Source organism: Canis lupus, chromosome 38, assembly GCF_048164855.1.
Source record: "Canis lupus baileyi chromosome 38, mCanLup2.hap1, whole genome shotgun sequence".
NCBI lineage: Eukaryota > Metazoa > Chordata > Mammalia > Carnivora > Canidae > Canis > Canis lupus.
Window position 1 is genome coordinate 6462340 of NC_132875.1, and position 18079 is coordinate 6480418.

General features: G+C 46.9%; 1 protein-coding gene and 1 long non-coding RNA gene across 4 annotated transcripts in view; both read left to right on the forward strand.

Annotated features, from left to right (window-relative positions):
- The window catches only part of UCK2 (uridine-cytidine kinase 2), a 104065-nt gene that overhangs the window by 52582 nt on the left and 33404 nt on the right, over positions 1 to 18079 (forward strand). The gene's annotated exons all lie outside the window — the stretch shown is intronic.
- LOC140626871 (uncharacterized) lies at positions 1058 to 3585 on the forward strand. 2 transcript variants are annotated; one of them, XR_012025866.1, is made up of 3 exons: positions 1058 to 1227; positions 1988 to 2166; positions 2498 to 3585. It is a non-coding gene; the product is annotated as an uncharacterized lncRNA (long non-coding RNA). The 2 variants fall into 2 exon arrangements; XR_012025865.1 differs by having other exon boundaries at positions 1988 to 3585.

Below are 18079 nucleotides of genomic sequence, written 5' to 3' on the forward strand. Positions count from 1 at the left end.
TAAAAAAGTATGTGGCATAAAAAGATAGTATTGCCTCAGCCGTGCCACTCCCTAGTATGTGACGTTGGGCAAGTTACTTGCTGTGTGCCTCATTCTTCTCATCTGTAAGATGGGTACAAAATAGTGCCCACCTCTTAAAGGGTGTGTATAAAATAATACAGAGAAAGCAATTGAAATGCCATTTGGCAAATGGGAGATCACCAGTTAGTGTTATTGGTTCTTTGGACGGTGATGACGACACTGGGGACCACTACCCCCCTCTGTGAGACCCTCCTCCTTCACCCCACCCCGTTTTCCAGAGACTGCCACTTTCAGCTCTTTTGTTCTCTCCTTCTGATTTGTCTCCATATCACATTCACACGGTGTTATTCCGATTTCCCTCTCTCAGTATCAGGCATTCATTATTGACACCCCGTTGTAGATGGTGAGGTTTTATTTTATTTTTTTAAAGATTTTATTTATTTATTCATGAGAAACACAGAGAGGCAGAGACACAGGCAGAGGGAGAAGCAGGCTCCTCGCAGGGAGCCCAATGTGGAACTCGATCCCAGGACCCTGGGATCATGACCTGAGCCAAAGGCAGACAATGAACCATGGAGCCACTCAGCTGCCCTGATGATGAGGTTTTAAGTGACAACTTTCCCTTTCCCCACAACTTGTCTCTTGTAATGTAATCATATCCTGTTATGTTGGAGCGACATGTGGTGTTCTACATGCTGATCACATAAATGTTGTTTGCATCCGAGTCACGGGATCACGTGGGAGGGTGCTGACCATTCACGAACATTTGAACTGCATTGCTCTGAGTCGAAGAAAACTAGGATGGGGAATTGTTGACTTGCCTTCAGTGACGTGTGAAGTCAAAGTTGGCCACATGGTTGCTGTCGATTTTGGTTTCTTTTGCGACACACTCATTTTTTTCCTCTTTGGCCTCATCTGTTGGAAGAACCATTCTAGAATCTCAGGAAGAATGGGTAGAAGGTAAGCTTCCAGAAGGAACGTGGCGGTTACAACAGACTGGGAGTTTGGAGTTGAAAGGGATAATCCTTAGGTCTGTGTCAGCCTTCATGTTTTCTGACCAACTTAGGCTGACGTCATCTGTGGATAGAAAGCCTAGCCTTGGCCTCGTGGTGGGTCACAGGAAGGCACAGACATAGGACTGCCTCGGACGATGTAGAACAAAAGAAACCCCATGTGGGAAAAGACAGCTTAATGTGTCTGTGAAGAGTAAGTGTGATAATAGGGAAGAGCAGAGTCTTAAAAGTGCCTCCATGGAAGGACCAGGCAGGTTCTTGTGGTTGGCATGTCAATATTGACTGACTTTTCCTCGGTGCAGGTTACCAGGGTGGGGAGAGAGGCAGAGGATACGGAAAAGGGGGGGGGGTTGTGGTTTTGTGGTTCTCCTGTGTTTACCAGTGAGCCCGATGGAGGAGGTCAGGTGTCCGGCTCTGAGAATCCCCATCTGGAGGCAAAGCCTTGTGTTTGTGCAGTACCTGGCAAATCTGTGGGTTCTGGATCTGGGGAGGAGTGTGTGTCGGGTCGGGGGGTGCGGAACCCAGAACAAAGCAGAATTTCCTTCTGGAGCCACGTTAATGACACTAATGTGATACTATGTCCTGGAGTGAACTTGGTCTGGGACTTTCTGGCCTCTGGGGTTTGGAGGCCAGGGGGCAGGGCAGGGCGGTGGGGTGGGGTGGGGTAGGTGGTGCAGGAGTGAGATGAGAAAGCCAGTGCTTGGGTACCGATGATAGTTTTAAACAAAATTGATAAGAGACAACATTGACGGAGGAAAATGAGATTAACGTCTGCGTCCAACGGTTCTTTCCCCATCTCTGGCTCTAAACTTTTCTGTGTTGGGAGTTAGTGGCCAGTTTCAAAGGTTGATGGGAGCGAGGGAATCTGGACTATCTGTAAAAACGAGAAAAGCTGGTTTTAGACAGGAAAGCATGTCCCTTGGAATGAGTAGCAGAGAGTTTTCTTGTCCCAGGTCGCTCTCCTTCCCTTCCTCGCCTCGGTGCGGTGCCTCAGCTCCACACTTTGCATCCAGCCTCTGCCAGGATTTGCCCAATAGCTGCTAGCAGGTCATAAGCTTCTGCAACTTGGTCATCTTCTGTATAAAGTAAGGGTGATTAATAACACCATGACTCAGACTGACTGGCTTACCAGGTAAGAGATCTGACGAGGGTGACCCAGAAATGGTGGGAATGGCAGAGAACCTGAGATCTCTCCATGTCCCAGAACCGTCCCCCAGTGTTTACCAGGTTTAGGTACCAGGGATGTCATGGGACCGCCTCATTTTCCTCCCCACACCCTGTGTCTCTCTTCTTGGGTATTTCAAAACTCGGGACAAATGAGTTCGCTTCTTGGGAGCCCTTCACTTGCCCACAGGCCCAAGGCTCTGGAAACACGGGGCTTTTGGAATGTCTGTTTTGTGAGAGCAGTTGTAGTTAGTGAACTTGAGTATAAAGCTTTTCATCTTTTAAATTTTCTTCCTTAGCGGTTTTAGCATCTGGGGTCCTGAGCTTCCTCCAGCCTGTTCAGCTGGAGCTGCGCATGCAATCAGGATTCTGTGCTCTCTGGAAAGTGTGCAAGTTAAGGCCCCTTACACAACTGCCTTACCTTCAGCCCTGAGGGGAGGAGTGGGAAGCAGTGAAACAGGGTTCTGGACTGGTTTTGCCCCGGAACCTTGGAGCATGGTGACAGGCTTGAGAGACCCTGTGCCATCCCATCTCATGCAAAGACTGGGATTGGCCTCGGAACCAGCCTTGTAATAGGGAATGGGGAAAAAGTGCTGTCTGGTCCTGGGATATTCATTAACTTCATTCAGGGGATTCCATGCATGCCATGGGAGGGTAAACTGTGGCTTCTCTCTAGGACCTGACCACTCGAATACTGCAGAGAACTGAACCGACAGGTAGTATAAGTCCCCGTTACTAACCTGACCAGTGCAGCTGTGTGCAGGTGTACCTGCGTACCACCGTGGCAGCGTGCCTGTGGCCTTTTTTTTCCCTGAACTATATCCCCACCCCCAGGCCCTAACTCTCTTATAGACTGTTCATTACTTTATTTATTTATTTATTTATTTATTTATTTATTTATTTATTTATTTGTTTATGGTAGTCACACAGAGAGAGAGAGAGAGAGGCAGAGACACAGGCAGAGGGAGAAGCAGGCTCCATGCACCGGGAGCCCAACGTGGGATTCGATCCCGGGTCTCCAGGATCGCGCCCCGGGCCAAAGGCAGGCGCCAAACCGCTGCGCCACCCAGGGATCCCAGACTGTTCATTACTAACTCGATCTCTATTTTATCTTCATTTTATTTTTTTTTGAGAGAGAGAGCAAGCGTGCGCAGATGGGGCGGAAGGAGATGGAGAGAGAGGGGGAGAGAGGGAGCAAACTCCCTGCTGAGTGCAGAGCTCAACATGGGACTGGATCTCATGACCCTGGGATCATGACCTGAGCTGAAATCAAGAGTTGGATGCTTAAATGGCTGAGCCACCCAGGTGCCCCTTGGGCTTTTTCTTTTTTAAGGATTTTATTTTTATGGATTTTTTGAATCTCTTTACATTAAAAAAATCTGTCTTATGTTTGTGTTGATTTTTGTTCTGCCTTTCGCTCTGAAGCAGCTCCCTACTTAGCTCTTCCTACACCACATCTTTTCTAGTACATAGGTACTGCCTTTCTCTACTCTAGTTTTCAGACTCTTTCCTTTGTGCTTCTGTTTTTCCTACAGATCCCCGGCAATAACTGCACCCAACTTTGGGAACACATAATTCAGAAGATTTTAAGTGGGTTTGAAAAGTTAAATAAGTTCTCCTCTGAAGGTATATTAAAGGACAAGGATTCAATCAAGCAAATTTGAAGATCTCATTGGCTTTAGTATGGGATTCATGAATTGGGCAGCATCCTTTCTCAAGAGTCGAGGGGAGTTTGGAGGAGTTGTCAAAAATGGAAGTTTTTATAGGAAGGAGGGAGGGCAAAGAAGTTATTAGTAAGAGAAGAGAAAAGATTATTCCAGGCAAGGACACCTTCCCTTAGGGGAAGGCCTGGGGGTCTTATCGGGTGGATGGTTGAGCTTTCTTTGGGGAGTGGAGATGGCCCATGAGACATAGTCCCTCATTGGTGCTCATCAGAAAATTACTGACAGGTTAAGGCTACATTTCTGGGGAGGGTGGAGACTGCAATTAGGTTAGGCCTTGCCCAAGTGACTCCATATTGGGCCCATGGTTTCCTTTCTAACAGGTATTTCTAACAGTTTGCTAAATATCTTGAACACATGGACCCTGAAAAGAGAAGGCACAGAACTGTAGAGAATCCCTACTGGAGGAAATGGGGATTGCCATTTCTTTTAGCCTGGGACAGTAAGTCTTGCAGAGCGTTTGGCAGCCTATGGGGTTTTTCCCCTCTGTTTTGAACTCATCTACCTTGGTTGGATGGACGCTTGTCAGATAAATACACGAGAAGGACAGTCTTCATTTCTGGAATGACACACGATTGTCATTGGCAGGGTCCAGCTCATTCTCTTTAGGACTTCTTTCCAGAAGTAGTAGGACCTTGGCATGTGAAGATTGGTCGCAACAAGTCAGGCTTCCTGAATTCATCCTCATTGAATGCCTATTTCTAGTCCCTGTCTAAAACTCCCATTTATTTTGCAGCAAAGATGTCCCAAAATAAGGTGTTTATATATAGCAACAGATCCTACATCCTTGCCATCTTGTTTCAGAACAGCGCACCGTTAACACATTTTAACAGGCACAGAATCCACCATGGGAGGAAGTAAAACTGTCTTCACATAGATAGCAGACCCTTCCCAGTTCCTGCATTTTCCATTGCCAGCTTCTTCTGTCCTAACTGGGACCCACATAACCTCTGTCAGGGGAACTTTCTGTTGCCCTTGAACATACTGTAGGGCTGTAAAATACGTGCTGTTTGAACTTCGGGTGACGTGCCAGGAGTCACCATGTGTGACAGGGTGGTGTGCAGAAGCAGGGGCCCCCCTGCGATGGAGAGCAGGAAGGTTCCAGGACAGCTGGTGGGTGCAGAGGTGAGGCTGGAGAGCCTGTGCTGCATCCCAGAGCTACCCTGGCCCTGGGAGACCTGGAGCTCTGTTTCCCTGCCTTGGCTGCTGTGATCATGGGCGAGAGGTCAGAATGCTGTGATCTGCTCCTGCTCAGCTCCCGGGTGTGCCCTGGGGCCAGCCAGCCAACCTCCACAATTTTCGATCCTCTCTGTAAATGGAAGGTGTCTATGACACCAAGGTGTTGAGAAAATAGAATGTGAAAATAGGTATGAAAATGTTTTTGACGTGTAAAGACCTCTCCCTTGATACATGGGTGTGTGTCTTCCAGTGCAGGGGGTTTTGTGTGTTACATGCTATAAACAGTATGTTACACATTATATAAATTGTGTAACCATCCCCACTTACAGTAAGTGGTAAACTAAGGCTTTGGAGGTAAGAGGCTTGGGGCACCTAGGTGGCTGTCTTTTGGCAAACGTCTGCCTTCAGCTCAGGTCATGACCCCGGGGTCCTGGGATGGAGCCCCACGTCAGGCTCCCTGTTCAGCAACGACCCTGCTTCTCCCTCGCCCTCTGCTGCTCCCCCTGCTTGAGCTCTTGCTCTCGGACAAATAAATAAATAAATAAAATCTTAAAAAAAGAAAAAGAAGTAAGGATCTTAACCCATGCTCACACAACTAGTACATGGCATAGCCAATCCTTCATCTTCTCTTTGAAACCTGGTTTCTACTAAACTGATTAGGGTCCATGGAAGTAGTAGGCAACTTCTGGTTAATGTGTTAATTTATTCAGCAAACGTTAAGTGCCTATTGCATCCCTAATACCTGACATTTGAGGTATTGAGTGAGTTTTGTTTGTTGGTGTGTTTTTTTTTTTTTTTTTTTTAAAGAATTTCTTCCCTTAAGTAAGTTGCAGTGAGCTTTAAAGGCTTTAAAAAAGCTTTCCTCTTTTTAACCACTCCACCCATGTTTCATAGTCTAAATTTCTTAGTTGACATTCCCATGTAGATTTATTTGTCTTGCAGCTGGCCAGAGGGGTGTCTCTTAGGAAAAGAGACTTGGAATGACTTCAGTGAGCAGGCGAGGAGTTGTGACATGTGTCAGCTTGCTTGTGTTCAGTCAGCCAGGTGGTGATTTAACTGTTAGCCTTCCCAGCTCCAGCTTTGGGCTCATGTAGTGGGAGCTGGAAGGCTTTAGTAGATGAATCAATTGGAAAACACTTCGAGAGTCAAATGTCACCCCTTTAGCAGCTACAGCTGTCAGCAGGGACCAGTACTAGGGCCTGAGAATTAAGGACAGATATTAAGTACAGCCCTCCGAGGTTCTGGGGCTTTCTTTTTGACGTGTGGTCCTGTGTTGACATGGACGGGACTCAGAAGCCAGTCATGCCTGTGCTGTGGCTTCCTTCTCTGCAGACAGAACAGAGCGCTGGCCGTCACCTGACTTTGCTCACGCCTGCTTTCTCTTAGCGATCCTGAGGTCAACCACAGTCGTGTGGGGTAGATGGCCTTGTTCGTCTTCCTTCCTTTGACGTGGTGAAATTAAGGCACGCAAAGGAAAGTGTCTTCCTGGGCACACATCGCCAGCACGTGGTACTTGACCCCTGTCCTCCCTGGGGATCCCCCTGAGTCCCTAGTTGAATCAGTGGACCCGCAGTCCCTGCGGCGTCCCCAGCACCTGACATCCAGCACCCTGGGAGGCAAGAGGAGAGGACAGGTCACGGACAGAAGCAGAGACTGAGCTGCCCGGTGCTGGGTGCGACACGCTGTGTGTGGAGCTGCAGGGGCAGGTGACACAGGTGACGCCCCAGCTGGAGGAGGAGGGACGAGCAGGAGTTAGCCAGGGTGGAGAGGCGGGTGGGGACACACGCAGGGGGCGTCGCAGACAGAAACGGAGGGGTGGGAAGAGCAGTGTGTGGCCTGCTCCACAGCCCTGTGTGCCACGCCCAGGTGTTTGGATGGTGCCTTGTTGCTCCACGTGTCCCTCCCCTGCTGCTCTGGCTATCATCTGACGGTCCTTCTGCTTATCCACCCTTCTACCCCGCAGCTTTGTCCTTATCCCTCACCTTCTGCCTTAGTACTGGGGGCGCCTGTGTGCCTTGATTGGTTAAACGTCCAACTCTTGCTTTTGGTTCAGGTCATGATCTCAGGGACCTGGGATCGAGCCCTGCATGGGGCTCTCTGCTCAGCGGGGAGTCTGTCTCCCTCTCCCTCCCCCTCTGCTTGCCACTCCCCCTGCTTATTCTCTCTCTCTCTCTCTCTCTCTCTCTAATAAATAAAATCTTATAAAACAAAAAGCCATAAAGGGTTACTCCTAAAGGGTTAGATGCCGTCACCAGGCCAGCCCTGTCGTTGGGGAGAGTTTCCTTCTGTTTTGCTGGAGGGACCGAGAGAATGGTACAGAGGGGTTCTAAGGAACATGGCCTCTAGAATTAACACCGAGGAAGTGAGGCAGGTGAGCATGGTAGGAGGAGTGGAGAAGAATGGTTGCTTCATCCAGAGCATCACAAAAAACATCTCGAGTTAGGCTATGTCCAGGTTTGTGCGTGAGGTAGGCGTGGAAGGCACCCCCAGCATTTCCTGAGCGTTGAGCCACTTGGCAAGATGCACATACAGATTAAAAGGTGCCCGTTTACTTCTGTCCTGAGGTGTGAGGCATTGGTCTTCTGTGTCAGGGGAGAGAGTAGAGGCTCAGAGAGGTTAAGTAATCTGCTCAAGGTTGCTCAGCCAGTGAGGGGCGGAGCCCAGGGTTCACATGTGGGTCTGTCCAATTCTTCCTACGAGCCTCCTGCCCCTCCTGTGTGTGTCACTGGTCTGTTGGCACTGGCCTGGGTGTCATGCAGTGAGTGACTGTGGTTCCTTGTCTGCCCGCTTGGCAGCCTTGCCCACGAGGCTCGGTTTTGCAGACAGATGAACAAATGAGCAGCTGACTGCTCTGATAGGCTCTGGAATTGTCCCTGGGGAGACGGGCCAGTCCCAAGAAGGTTATATCAGGCTTTGCAGCAGAAATGTCTGGGCATGCCGCAGCGTCTGCTGACTCAGCAATACCTAGTTCATCTCCCATTCTGCAAGCGAACAGGTGTTTCCTGTGCTGACTCCCTGCCTGGGAGGGAGTCCTCCCTCAGCCCAGGAGAGCACCACCCTCGGGAGGGAGCGTTTCAGCGACTTTGCACCTGTGCCCGAGGAATGTTCCCTTCCTTTCTTTATCTCTGAGAAGGTGTTCACAGAGGCCGAGCCGTGCAAGAACAGATGAGTGGCCGTTGAGGTGACCTAGGCATTCCAGCTGTGTTCAGAGCAACAAAGATTATGGTGGGAGCCGCTGCTGATTCAATACTCCTCTGAGTCCTCCAGGGACTGTTAGGTTAGCAAAGCGAGTGTTGAAAGGGATTGAGTAAACCATGAATCAAATTTTTTGGATTGGCATCTGCTGGGTAAGGTCTGCTGGCGTGGCTTTTTGTTGCTACAACATGTTTACTAACCATATGTTTTGAAGGATGAACAAGATAAAGGCAGTTCACCGAGTTCTGACACAGGGAGCGAAGGACTATAATGAGGTCTATATGAAGAGGCTTTGTTCTTTGTTCTCTCTCTCTCTCTCTTTTTTTTTTTTTTTTTTAAAGTAGGCTCCATGCTCAGCACGGAGCCCCACGTGGGGCTTGAACTCAAGTCCTTGAGGTCGAGACTTGAGATGAGACCTGAACTGAGAGCAAGAGTTGGCTCTACGGGTGGAGCCACCCAGGTGCCTCATGACCTTATTCTTCGCATGCATTTTGAACATCCTGGGACAGATGTGCGAGTGGGTGCCATCCTCCCCTGCCAAGGAAGGTGATGGCAATTGGAGAGTGGAGCTTGACGCCCGTGGCTACCCCTGAATTTGTGCGATGCCTAAGGACAGGCTTGTGGCTGTCACTTTCCTCCTGTGTTGGAGACCCTTGCCTCCATCCTCAGCTACTGTCCGAAGTGGATAACCTCAGCTGCCCTCTGCTGCCACCTCTTATCTGTTCTCCTTGTTACATGTGCCTGAGCTCTCAAGCAAGTGTCACCTGTCCTCTGGGTCCCATCTCTGGACCTTCCCCAGTGTTTCAGACCTCAGTAGTGCCTGGTAACAACAGTCACCTGGATTGAAAGTGAAAGACCCTTCTGAAAAACAGCTTGTGTCAACAGCAAGCAATAAAGCAGATTAGCTATGGTTTATTGACCACATCGTACGTGCCTGTGAGCTAGGTGTCCCCGTCCTGGCCATCTTTTTCTTTTTTTTTTTTTAAGATTTTATTTACTGGGAATCCCTGGGTGGCTCAGCGGTTTAGCGCCTGCCTTCGGCCCAAGGCATGATCCTGGAGTCATGGGATCGAGTCCCACATCAGGCTCCTGCTCTCACTCTCTCTCTGAATCTCATAAATAAATAAATAAATAAATAAAATCTTTATTTTTTTTTAAAGATTTTATTTATTTATTCACGAGATACATGGGGCGGGGTGGGGGGGGGAGAAAGAGAGAGAGAGGCAGAAACACAGGCAGAGGGAGAAGCAGGCTCCATGCAGGGAGCCTGATGTGGGACTCGATCCCGAGACTCCAGGATCACGCCCTGAGCCAAAGGTAGATGCCCAACCGCTGAGCCACCCAGGTTGTCCCCCAACCTGGCCATCTGAGGAGAGACTTGGGCCACAGGAGGTTAACCACCTTGCACCAGGTCACCCAGCCACCACTGGATGCAAGCACAGATCTGTGTAACTCAAGCCTGGTTTCTCTTCATCACGCTTCCCTTCCTCCAGGGAAATAATACCAACTTCCTGTGTAATATCTGTAAATTATGTCCCATTTTTGGTAAACTGAAAATTGTTGGGTGGCCCGTGGGAATAGAGGGGGTTGGGCTGGGGGTTCCCCATCATTTTTATTCCATAATGGCCCCCACTTGAAGGTCGTTGCTCGTTGATAGGAAAGTCCTCAGTCCTCCCATCAGCCTTGGCAGAGACCCTCACCAGATACTTGAAGGAAACATGCGAGTTCCCTGCTCTGTGCTCTGGGTAGTCTCTCTGTTCACGTGGAGTCCCTTAGAGTTCATCTTCGCTTCCTGCCAAGCAGTCTCAGAAAATTGCAGGAAGCTAAGCCGTGCTGCACCTGTGCCCTGGAGTGTGTCTTCCTGCTGCCTCAGGACACTCTGGAAGAGTGAAGTTGCATGTGCTGACTTGCTAAGGCATCCCTAACTTGCTAAGGCATCCCGGGGGCCAGGAGGGAAGACACCCTCAGGCTGTCTTCTGGCCACACCTCCACTGCTCCAAGGTGAGGTCCTCTGGAGTGAAACCCACCCCCCAGCACCTTGGAACCTCCAGGCCAGCATGTTTCACATAAGCCTCCTTCGAGTGTCAGGACACCTTCGAAGACTGAGTTTTAGAGAGAAATGCTTGGAAAGGATTCCAAGCACCACCTTTGTTTCCGTAAGGGCCAGTGAGTGAATGGAACAGCTACAGCCTGAGCCTGAGGTCAGCTTTTTTTTTCTTTTCTGTCTTAATAGTACAGTCAGGTGGCTGCTGGCTGCTGGCAGCGACTCTGCCTCCACTGACTTCAGCGCCAGCCAGGTGGGGTCTAGTTTCAGCTCACAGACCTTAATGTCATTGCTGAGTGGCCTTGACAAGACACTTAAACCTTCAGTGAGAATAAAATAGTGTCATACAGAGAACACTCAACAATGGTTGCCTTCCCTTTCACTTGGAATCTGGAAGAGCAGCTTGTTAGATTTGTGTGTTTAAAAAAAAGGCGCATAAATAATCTCTAATTGAGGATCTCCCTGGGTAGAAAAAAAGCCAAAGCTTTATTTAAATTAGGGACCTTGATAGGCATTCTGCTACTTAGAGAGGATTTTTTTTTTTTATCATTATTATTATCTGGATCTCAACTGCTCCAGCCAGTTCTGGAACATAAAAACATGGAATAACATGCTGGCCTCTGGGCTTAATGCACAGCTACAAGAATGTCTGTTCGGAGGGTGCTGCCCTTTTTTTGGGCCTGGCGCCAGGCATGCTAAAGGTCTGCACATTGACCCTAAAAGGTGTGATGCACCTGAGGGCTTACCTTTGGGGAGGCACAGAAATATGGTGGGACAGAGAGGCACGGAGTAGAGAAGTCCAGAAGGAGGTGGGCCAGTTGTGTGTTGAACAAGCCTCGTTGAAGAAGAAAAGCTTCAGAAACACAGGTCTTTCTGTATTGTCAAGTACCAGCATTTACTCAATTGTACTGATTTTCTTCGTCAAGTACCAGCATTTACTCACTTGTACTGATTTTCTTTTTTACTCAAAGTTGACAAATGCAGTGGCATTGTTTTTTTTTTCCAGTTTTGTAGACAGACTATCTTGTGAGCAGTACAGGTCAAGTTACATCAGAAGCTGTGCTGGGGACCGAATCCTTACTCATTTGCCCGGAAAAATGTGATGCTGCTTTTGCACAGCCAGTGAACTCTCAGATGACAGTGTGTTTGTAAGTTGGGAACTACTTGTAGGGTATTTTGTAGAGGAGGAGACCTTCTTTTGAAGCCAGAGCCAGAGCCTTCCATGGGTTATAGGGGAGTTGTCACTGGAACCAGATTCGTAAAAAAGCATTCTTGAAATTAGTTTTTAAGTAGGCATCATGCCCAGCGTATAGCCCAAAGTGGGGCTTGAACTGATAACCCTGAGATGGAGACCTGGGCTGAAAAATCAAGACCAAGCCACCCAAGCGCCCTTAAATTAGTTTTGGAATTGATAGGGCTGATCCTGAATAACCTCCAAACAGGTTGTTCTAGAAATGCAGAATATTAACTGTGGAGGCAGAGAGATCATCTAGTCTTCCTAACTGCCAGATTGCACACTGGTTTGGCTGTTGATGATTAGGTTCTTCAAAACGTCTACAGAAACCATATATAAGGGACGCCTGGATGGCTCAGGCGATTAAGCATCTGCCTTCCTCTCAGGTCATGATCTCGGGGTCCTGGGATTGAGCCCTAGGTCAGGCTCCCCACTCAGTAGAGAGTCTGCTTGTCCCTCTGCCCCTTCCCATGCTTGTGCTCATGTGCTCGTTTTCTCTCTCTCTCAAATAAACAAAATCTTAAAAAAAGAAATAAAGTATATATGGTATGTCAGTTACGTTATGCATTTGCTAAGTGTGGTGGCCCCCTTGCAGGTGCTCTAAAAAGTCATGTCCTTTATCTTTTTAATAGTTCCTGCCTTGATTTTTCCAGTTACCAGGTAAATGGCCACACGTATCATGGTTCTGGATCTGCCACCTGTTTTTGTGCATTCTTTGGCTTTTGTAGTGGTCAGACTCAGGGTGCCAAATGAGAGTAGGAAACCACAAAAATTTTTCCATCTCCACCCAAGCACTGTGTATCCTAACGATAATGGATGGGAAACCTCATCAGAGAGCACTGCTTTTCCTCTTAGCAAGTCATTTTTAAGCATTATAAACAGACTAATTTTTAAAAATAACATTCCAGACCCAAATGTCATTTTATTATTTGTATGAGCATCAGCATCTCGTGTATGCGGTTTTGGGTCGGACCTCTTTCTGCTTGAGCCATATCGTTTGGTGTATAAAAAATAATTAGGGTACTGTAAAGAAGAAAAACGTGATTTCTACTTCCACCACCCAGACCTCATCTTTGTGGTTTTTTTTCATCTTTGTTGAAACTGTTATATTTCTTTCTGAACTTTAATACACATATATACATCCATGAAAGTTATTTTTTTGGATGAGACTAGGAAAAAATAGTTTTGTATCATAATTTTTTAAACTTAACATCTCCTGAGCATTTTCCCATATTATCAAATATTCTTTTTTAAAAAAAGATTTTATTTCAGAGGGAGAGAGAGAGCGCCAACGGTGCAGGGGTTGGGGGAGAGGGAGAGAGAGAATCCCAAGCCGACTCCCTAAGAGCATGGAGCCTGATGCAGGGCTCCATCCCAGGACTCCAGGGGATCATGACCCAAGGTGAAGTCAAGAAGCTTAACTGACTGAGCTGCCCAGGCGCCCCCCAGATTACCAAATATTCTATGCAAACGTGACTTGGTTGTGTTTTATGTGTGCCTAGACTTAACAAATCCCACCTCCCTCATTATTGGCTCTGTAGGTTGTCATCAAGTGTTTTGCAGTGATGGACATTTTATTCCTCTCTATTCCTTAAGATAGATTTTTAAAAGTCGAATTATTGGTTAGAAGGATGAACATTTTTCCTACTCTTGCCTGGTGGGCAAAATTCTTGCTGTTGGCAGCACTGGGAGTGGTTTCCCAGGATAGCTGGTCCCAAAAGCCATGTGTTGCCAGGATAGCAAGGCTGTAAGACTTCCCCCAGCAGGCTTGGTGAGTGTGGCGGCGAGAGCCACTGGAGAAAACACCCGGGGAACTGTCATTCCTAACATTTTCTGCTCTTGCTTTTTTTTTTTTTTTTTTTTTTGCAGAGAAGCGGGGAGCTTGGTGTTCTTTCTCACTTGGCCCCATTTACATTTTTCTTATTTTTTTTTTAAGATTTTATTTACTTATTCATGAGAGACACAGAGAGAGAGAGAGAGAGAGAGGCAGAGACACAGGCAGAGGGAGAAGCAGGCTCTGTGCAGGGAGCCCGACGTGAGACTTGATCCCAGGACCCCAGGATCACACCCTGGGCTGAAGGCGGCACTAAACCACTAGGCCACCAGGACTGCCCTTTTTCTTACATTTTTCATGTAAAAAGATCGGCTTGCATCACATTGTCTTTTTAAACCTGTGCCCCATTAAAAAGTAAGCCACTGGCTATCCAGTCCATTTCAGCAGGAAGTTCCTCAAAGTGCTTACCATGAGAACATAGTAAGGGTGATCTTTGCCCGGGACCCCATGAGAACCCTTGGAGGAGGAAGGGGCATGGTTAACTAGAATAACCACGAAAGAACTAATTACAGACTACCCGTAATCAGACTTGGCTCCCATCAGGAGCGACAGAAGTCATGCCAGCATTCTTGGTTCTATAAAGGTGGCAAAAAGCTCAAATTCTCTTTCACTAACCTGTTTCTTTGACACCTATTTGGTGTGGGGCTGGAAAATGAGTGGTTAGCTAGGATGGGGAACATGGAGAGGAAGAAAAGAAGAAATAGGAGCAAAGGTGCTTGCAAGGAGAAATCTCTTAAATCTTCCTGGAAGAGGAAGTTAACTCTGGGAGATTAAAGTGCCAGCTTGCGTTTTTTCACATACCAGGAAGTAGGTACCCTTTCAGAGCATGGTTTGAGGTTGGTAACTAGAAATAGAGAAAAAAATTGAATTTTTTTCATTTAGTGTTCCTTGATGAAAAAAAATGATTTTTTTTTAAGATCTATTTATTTATTCATTTATGAGAGACACAGAGGGTAGAGGAGAAGTAGGCTCCCTGCCAGGAGCCCGATGCAGGACTCGATCCCAGGACCCCGGGATCATGACCTGATCCAAACGCTCAACCACTGAGCCACCCAGGCATCCCGAGAATTGCTTTCTGTAACTGAGAAAAAGGTTATATTATCAGATAAGGTGTCTCCCTGCCCTGCCCAACCTCCCCCCCACCCCCGTCATGGTTTTAGATCAAAGGACTGTGTTCCTGGACCCTGGAAGGCGTCTTGGTTTTAGAGACTCTGAACAATGTGACTTCTGTTGAATGGTTGGCACTGGGATGGGTGTATAAAGATTGATGAGGTGAGACCCTTACCCTTGATTTAGTGGTAGAGAAGAGAGTAGGAATATATGTGATATATATTTTTTTTTTGTGAGAAATATAGATAACATAAAATTTGCCATTGGAACCACTTTTACGTATAAAGTCCTGTGGCATTAAGTGCGCTCACATTCTTGTACAACCATCACCATCATCCATCTCCATCACTGTCATCTTCTCCATTTTTAAACTCTGTATTTGTTAATAACTCCTCATTTCCCCTGTCTCTAGCCCCTGGAAACCACCATTCTACTTTCTGTCTCTGAATTTGACTACTCTCAGTACCTCATAAAAGTGGAAACCAAATAGTATTTGTCCTTCTGTGATTGGCTTGTTTCATTTGGCTTAATTCTTCTGGGAATTGTCTCAAGTTTCATCCACGGTATAGCATGGATCAGAGTTTTCTTCTTCTTTAAGTCTGAATAGCCATTTCTTTGTATAGAGAGACCACATTTTGTTTATTTATTCATCTGTCAATAGACACTTGGATTGCTCCCACCTTTTGGCTATTGTGAATAATGCTGCTGTGAACTTTTGGGTATATACCCACAGGTGGAATTGCTGGCTCTATGGTAATTCTGCCTTTAATGTTTTGAAGAGTTGCTGTACTGTTTTCCACTAGCAGTGTAAAGTTTCCAGTTTTTCTAAATCCTCACTAACCTTTATTTTCCGTGTTTTATTTTGTTTTTTGTTTGTTTGTTTTTTTCTGATAATAGCCATCCTAAGGGGATATGAAGAGGTATCTCCTTGTTTTTTTTTCTCCCCCCCCCCCTTTTTTTTGTAAGATTTTATTTCTTTCTTCACAAGAGACAGAAAGAGAGAGGCAGAGACATAGGCAGAGGGAGGAGAAGCAGGCTTCATGCAGGGAGCCCCATGTGGGACCTGATCCCGGGACTCCAGGATCATGCCCTGAGCCAAAGGCAGGCCCTCAACCACTGAGCCACCCAGGCATCCCTCATTGTGGTTTTGATTTGCATTTCCCCAATGATTAATGATATTGAACATCTTTTCACGTACTTAATTGGCTGTCTGTATATATTCTTGGGTGAAATATGTGTTCAAGACTTGTGTCAGCTTTCTTTATCCATTCATCTTTCGTTGGACACCGAGGCTCCTTCCACAGTTTGGCTATCGTGGCCATTGCTGCTATAAACATCGGGGTGCAGGTGTCCCGGCGTTTCATTGCATTTGTATCTTTGGGGTAAATCCCCAACAGTGCAATTGCTGGGTCGTAGGGCAGGTATATTTTTAACTGTTTGAGGAACCTCCACACAGTTTTCCAGAGTGGCTGCACCAGTTCACATTCCCACCAACAGTGTATGAGGGTTCCCTTTTCTCCGCATCCTCTCCAACATTTGTTGTTTCCTGCCTTGTTAGCTTTCTAAATCAGTTTGTTGTTGTTGACTCTTAGGAGTTCTTTATATATTCTGGATACTAATCTCTTATCAGATATGAGCTTTGCAAATATTTTCTCCAGTTCCTTAGGTTGTTTTTTTACTGTTTATGATGTCTTTTGATGCATAAGAGTCCATTTTTTTTGAAATATTTTATTTATTTATCCATGAGAGACACGCAGAGAGACAGAGAGGCAGAGACACAGGCAGGAGAAGCAAGCTCCATGCAGGGAGCTTGACGTGGAACTCGATCCTGGGACCCCAGGATCACACCCCGAGCTGAAGGCAGTGCTAAACTACTGAGCTACCCGGGTTGCCCAAGAGTTTTTAATTTTGATGAAGTCTGTCTTACTTTTTTTTCTTTTGTTGCCTGTGTTCTTGAGATTTTAATATTTATTTATTTGAAAGAGAGAACACAGAGGGAGAGTGAGTGAGAGGGAGAAGCAGACTCCTCACTGAGCAGAGAGCCCGACGTGGGGGCTCGATCCCAGGACCCTGAGATCATGACCTGAGCTGAAGGCAGGTGCTTAACCGACTGAACCACGCAGGTACCCCAGTGTAGCCTGTGTTTTTGGCATCATATCCAAAAAATCGTCAGATCCAATGCCATGATGCATTTTCTCCTGTGCTTGCTTCTAGAAGTTTTATAGTTTCAGCTCTTACATTTAGGCCTTTGATACATTTTGAGTTAAGTTTTGTATATTGTGAACGGTGGGGTTCCAGCCTCTTTTTTTTTTTTAATGTGGATATCCAGTTTTCCTAATCGATTTTATTTTTTTTCCTAATTTGATTTTAAAAATAATCCTAACATATGAAAGAAGATGCTTCGCTGCTTCTCACTGGGGTTATTGAGCCAGTCCCTGGCAGGAGGGTCCTGTCTGAATGATGTGGGAAAAAGAGATGTAAGCCTCTCACTCAATTCTGGAGACACAGCACACTACAGGATGCTTCCCCAAGGGAACTGAGTACTGTCTTCTAGAAATAGGCAGGAGCATTTTCAAGTGAGCTAGGGAGGGGAAAGAAGGAGATTATCAAGGTGGGATATTATAAACACTGGTATGTAATGTGCTTCTAATTTTCTGTCTTCAGTTACATAAGTATCAGTATAGGAGGCTTGTTTGGACTGAAACTCCCCATGAGTCTTTAGTTTGTTGGTGTTTTATTGGTGGGGGTATGTGCTTCTTTTAGCTGTTGGCCATGGTAGGGAGAAAACAGGATTTCATACTCTCAACAGAGTATCCTGCAGGGGGTGGGGAAAACATATACCTTGTATTTTAAAGAAAACTTTCCACATGGCCTTGGTCTGTGTCGTTCTCCAAACCTGCTACAGATTTCCTGCTGCTCTTAAACTGGTGCCACTGGCCTGATCCCTTATCCTGTGTGCAGCTGTGGGCCTGAGGGTTGAGAGCAGAGCCTGGGTCTCTTTCCGGAGGAATTCCAGAGGGACACAGCTGCAGGGTTCTCTGTAACTGCTTGTATGTGCACAGGAAGTTCCCCACAACCCGCAGTGCTACATCTCACTTCCGTTCAGTTGCTTGCCATCCGTGGCCCTGGCTGGCTGGCTGGAAGTTGTTGGTGCAGAGAGCTGCTGGCCTGGTGCCCTCGTGGCCTCTCCTGGTCCTCCCTTGATCCAAGCGGGATCTCGGGAGTGGAGGGCAAAGAAAGGGTGTGAGGGTCATAGAGGAGAAGAAATCATAGGGGGATCTATTACAGATTTCTGTGCAAAGAAGTCCTTTCTAACTGTAACATAAAGAAACACTGGGCAATGTATCAGTTTACGTAAGTAAAAATTATCTCCCAGAAAACACCACTTTAAAGCAAAAAGACAGGGACCCCTGGGTGGCTCAGTGGTTGAGGGCCCTTCTTTGGCTCAGGTCGTGGTCCCGGGGTCCTGGGATCGAGTCCCACATCGGGCTCCCTGCATGGAGCCTGCTTCTCCCTCTGCCTGTGTCTCTTTCTCACTCTGTGTCTCTCATGAGTAAATAAACA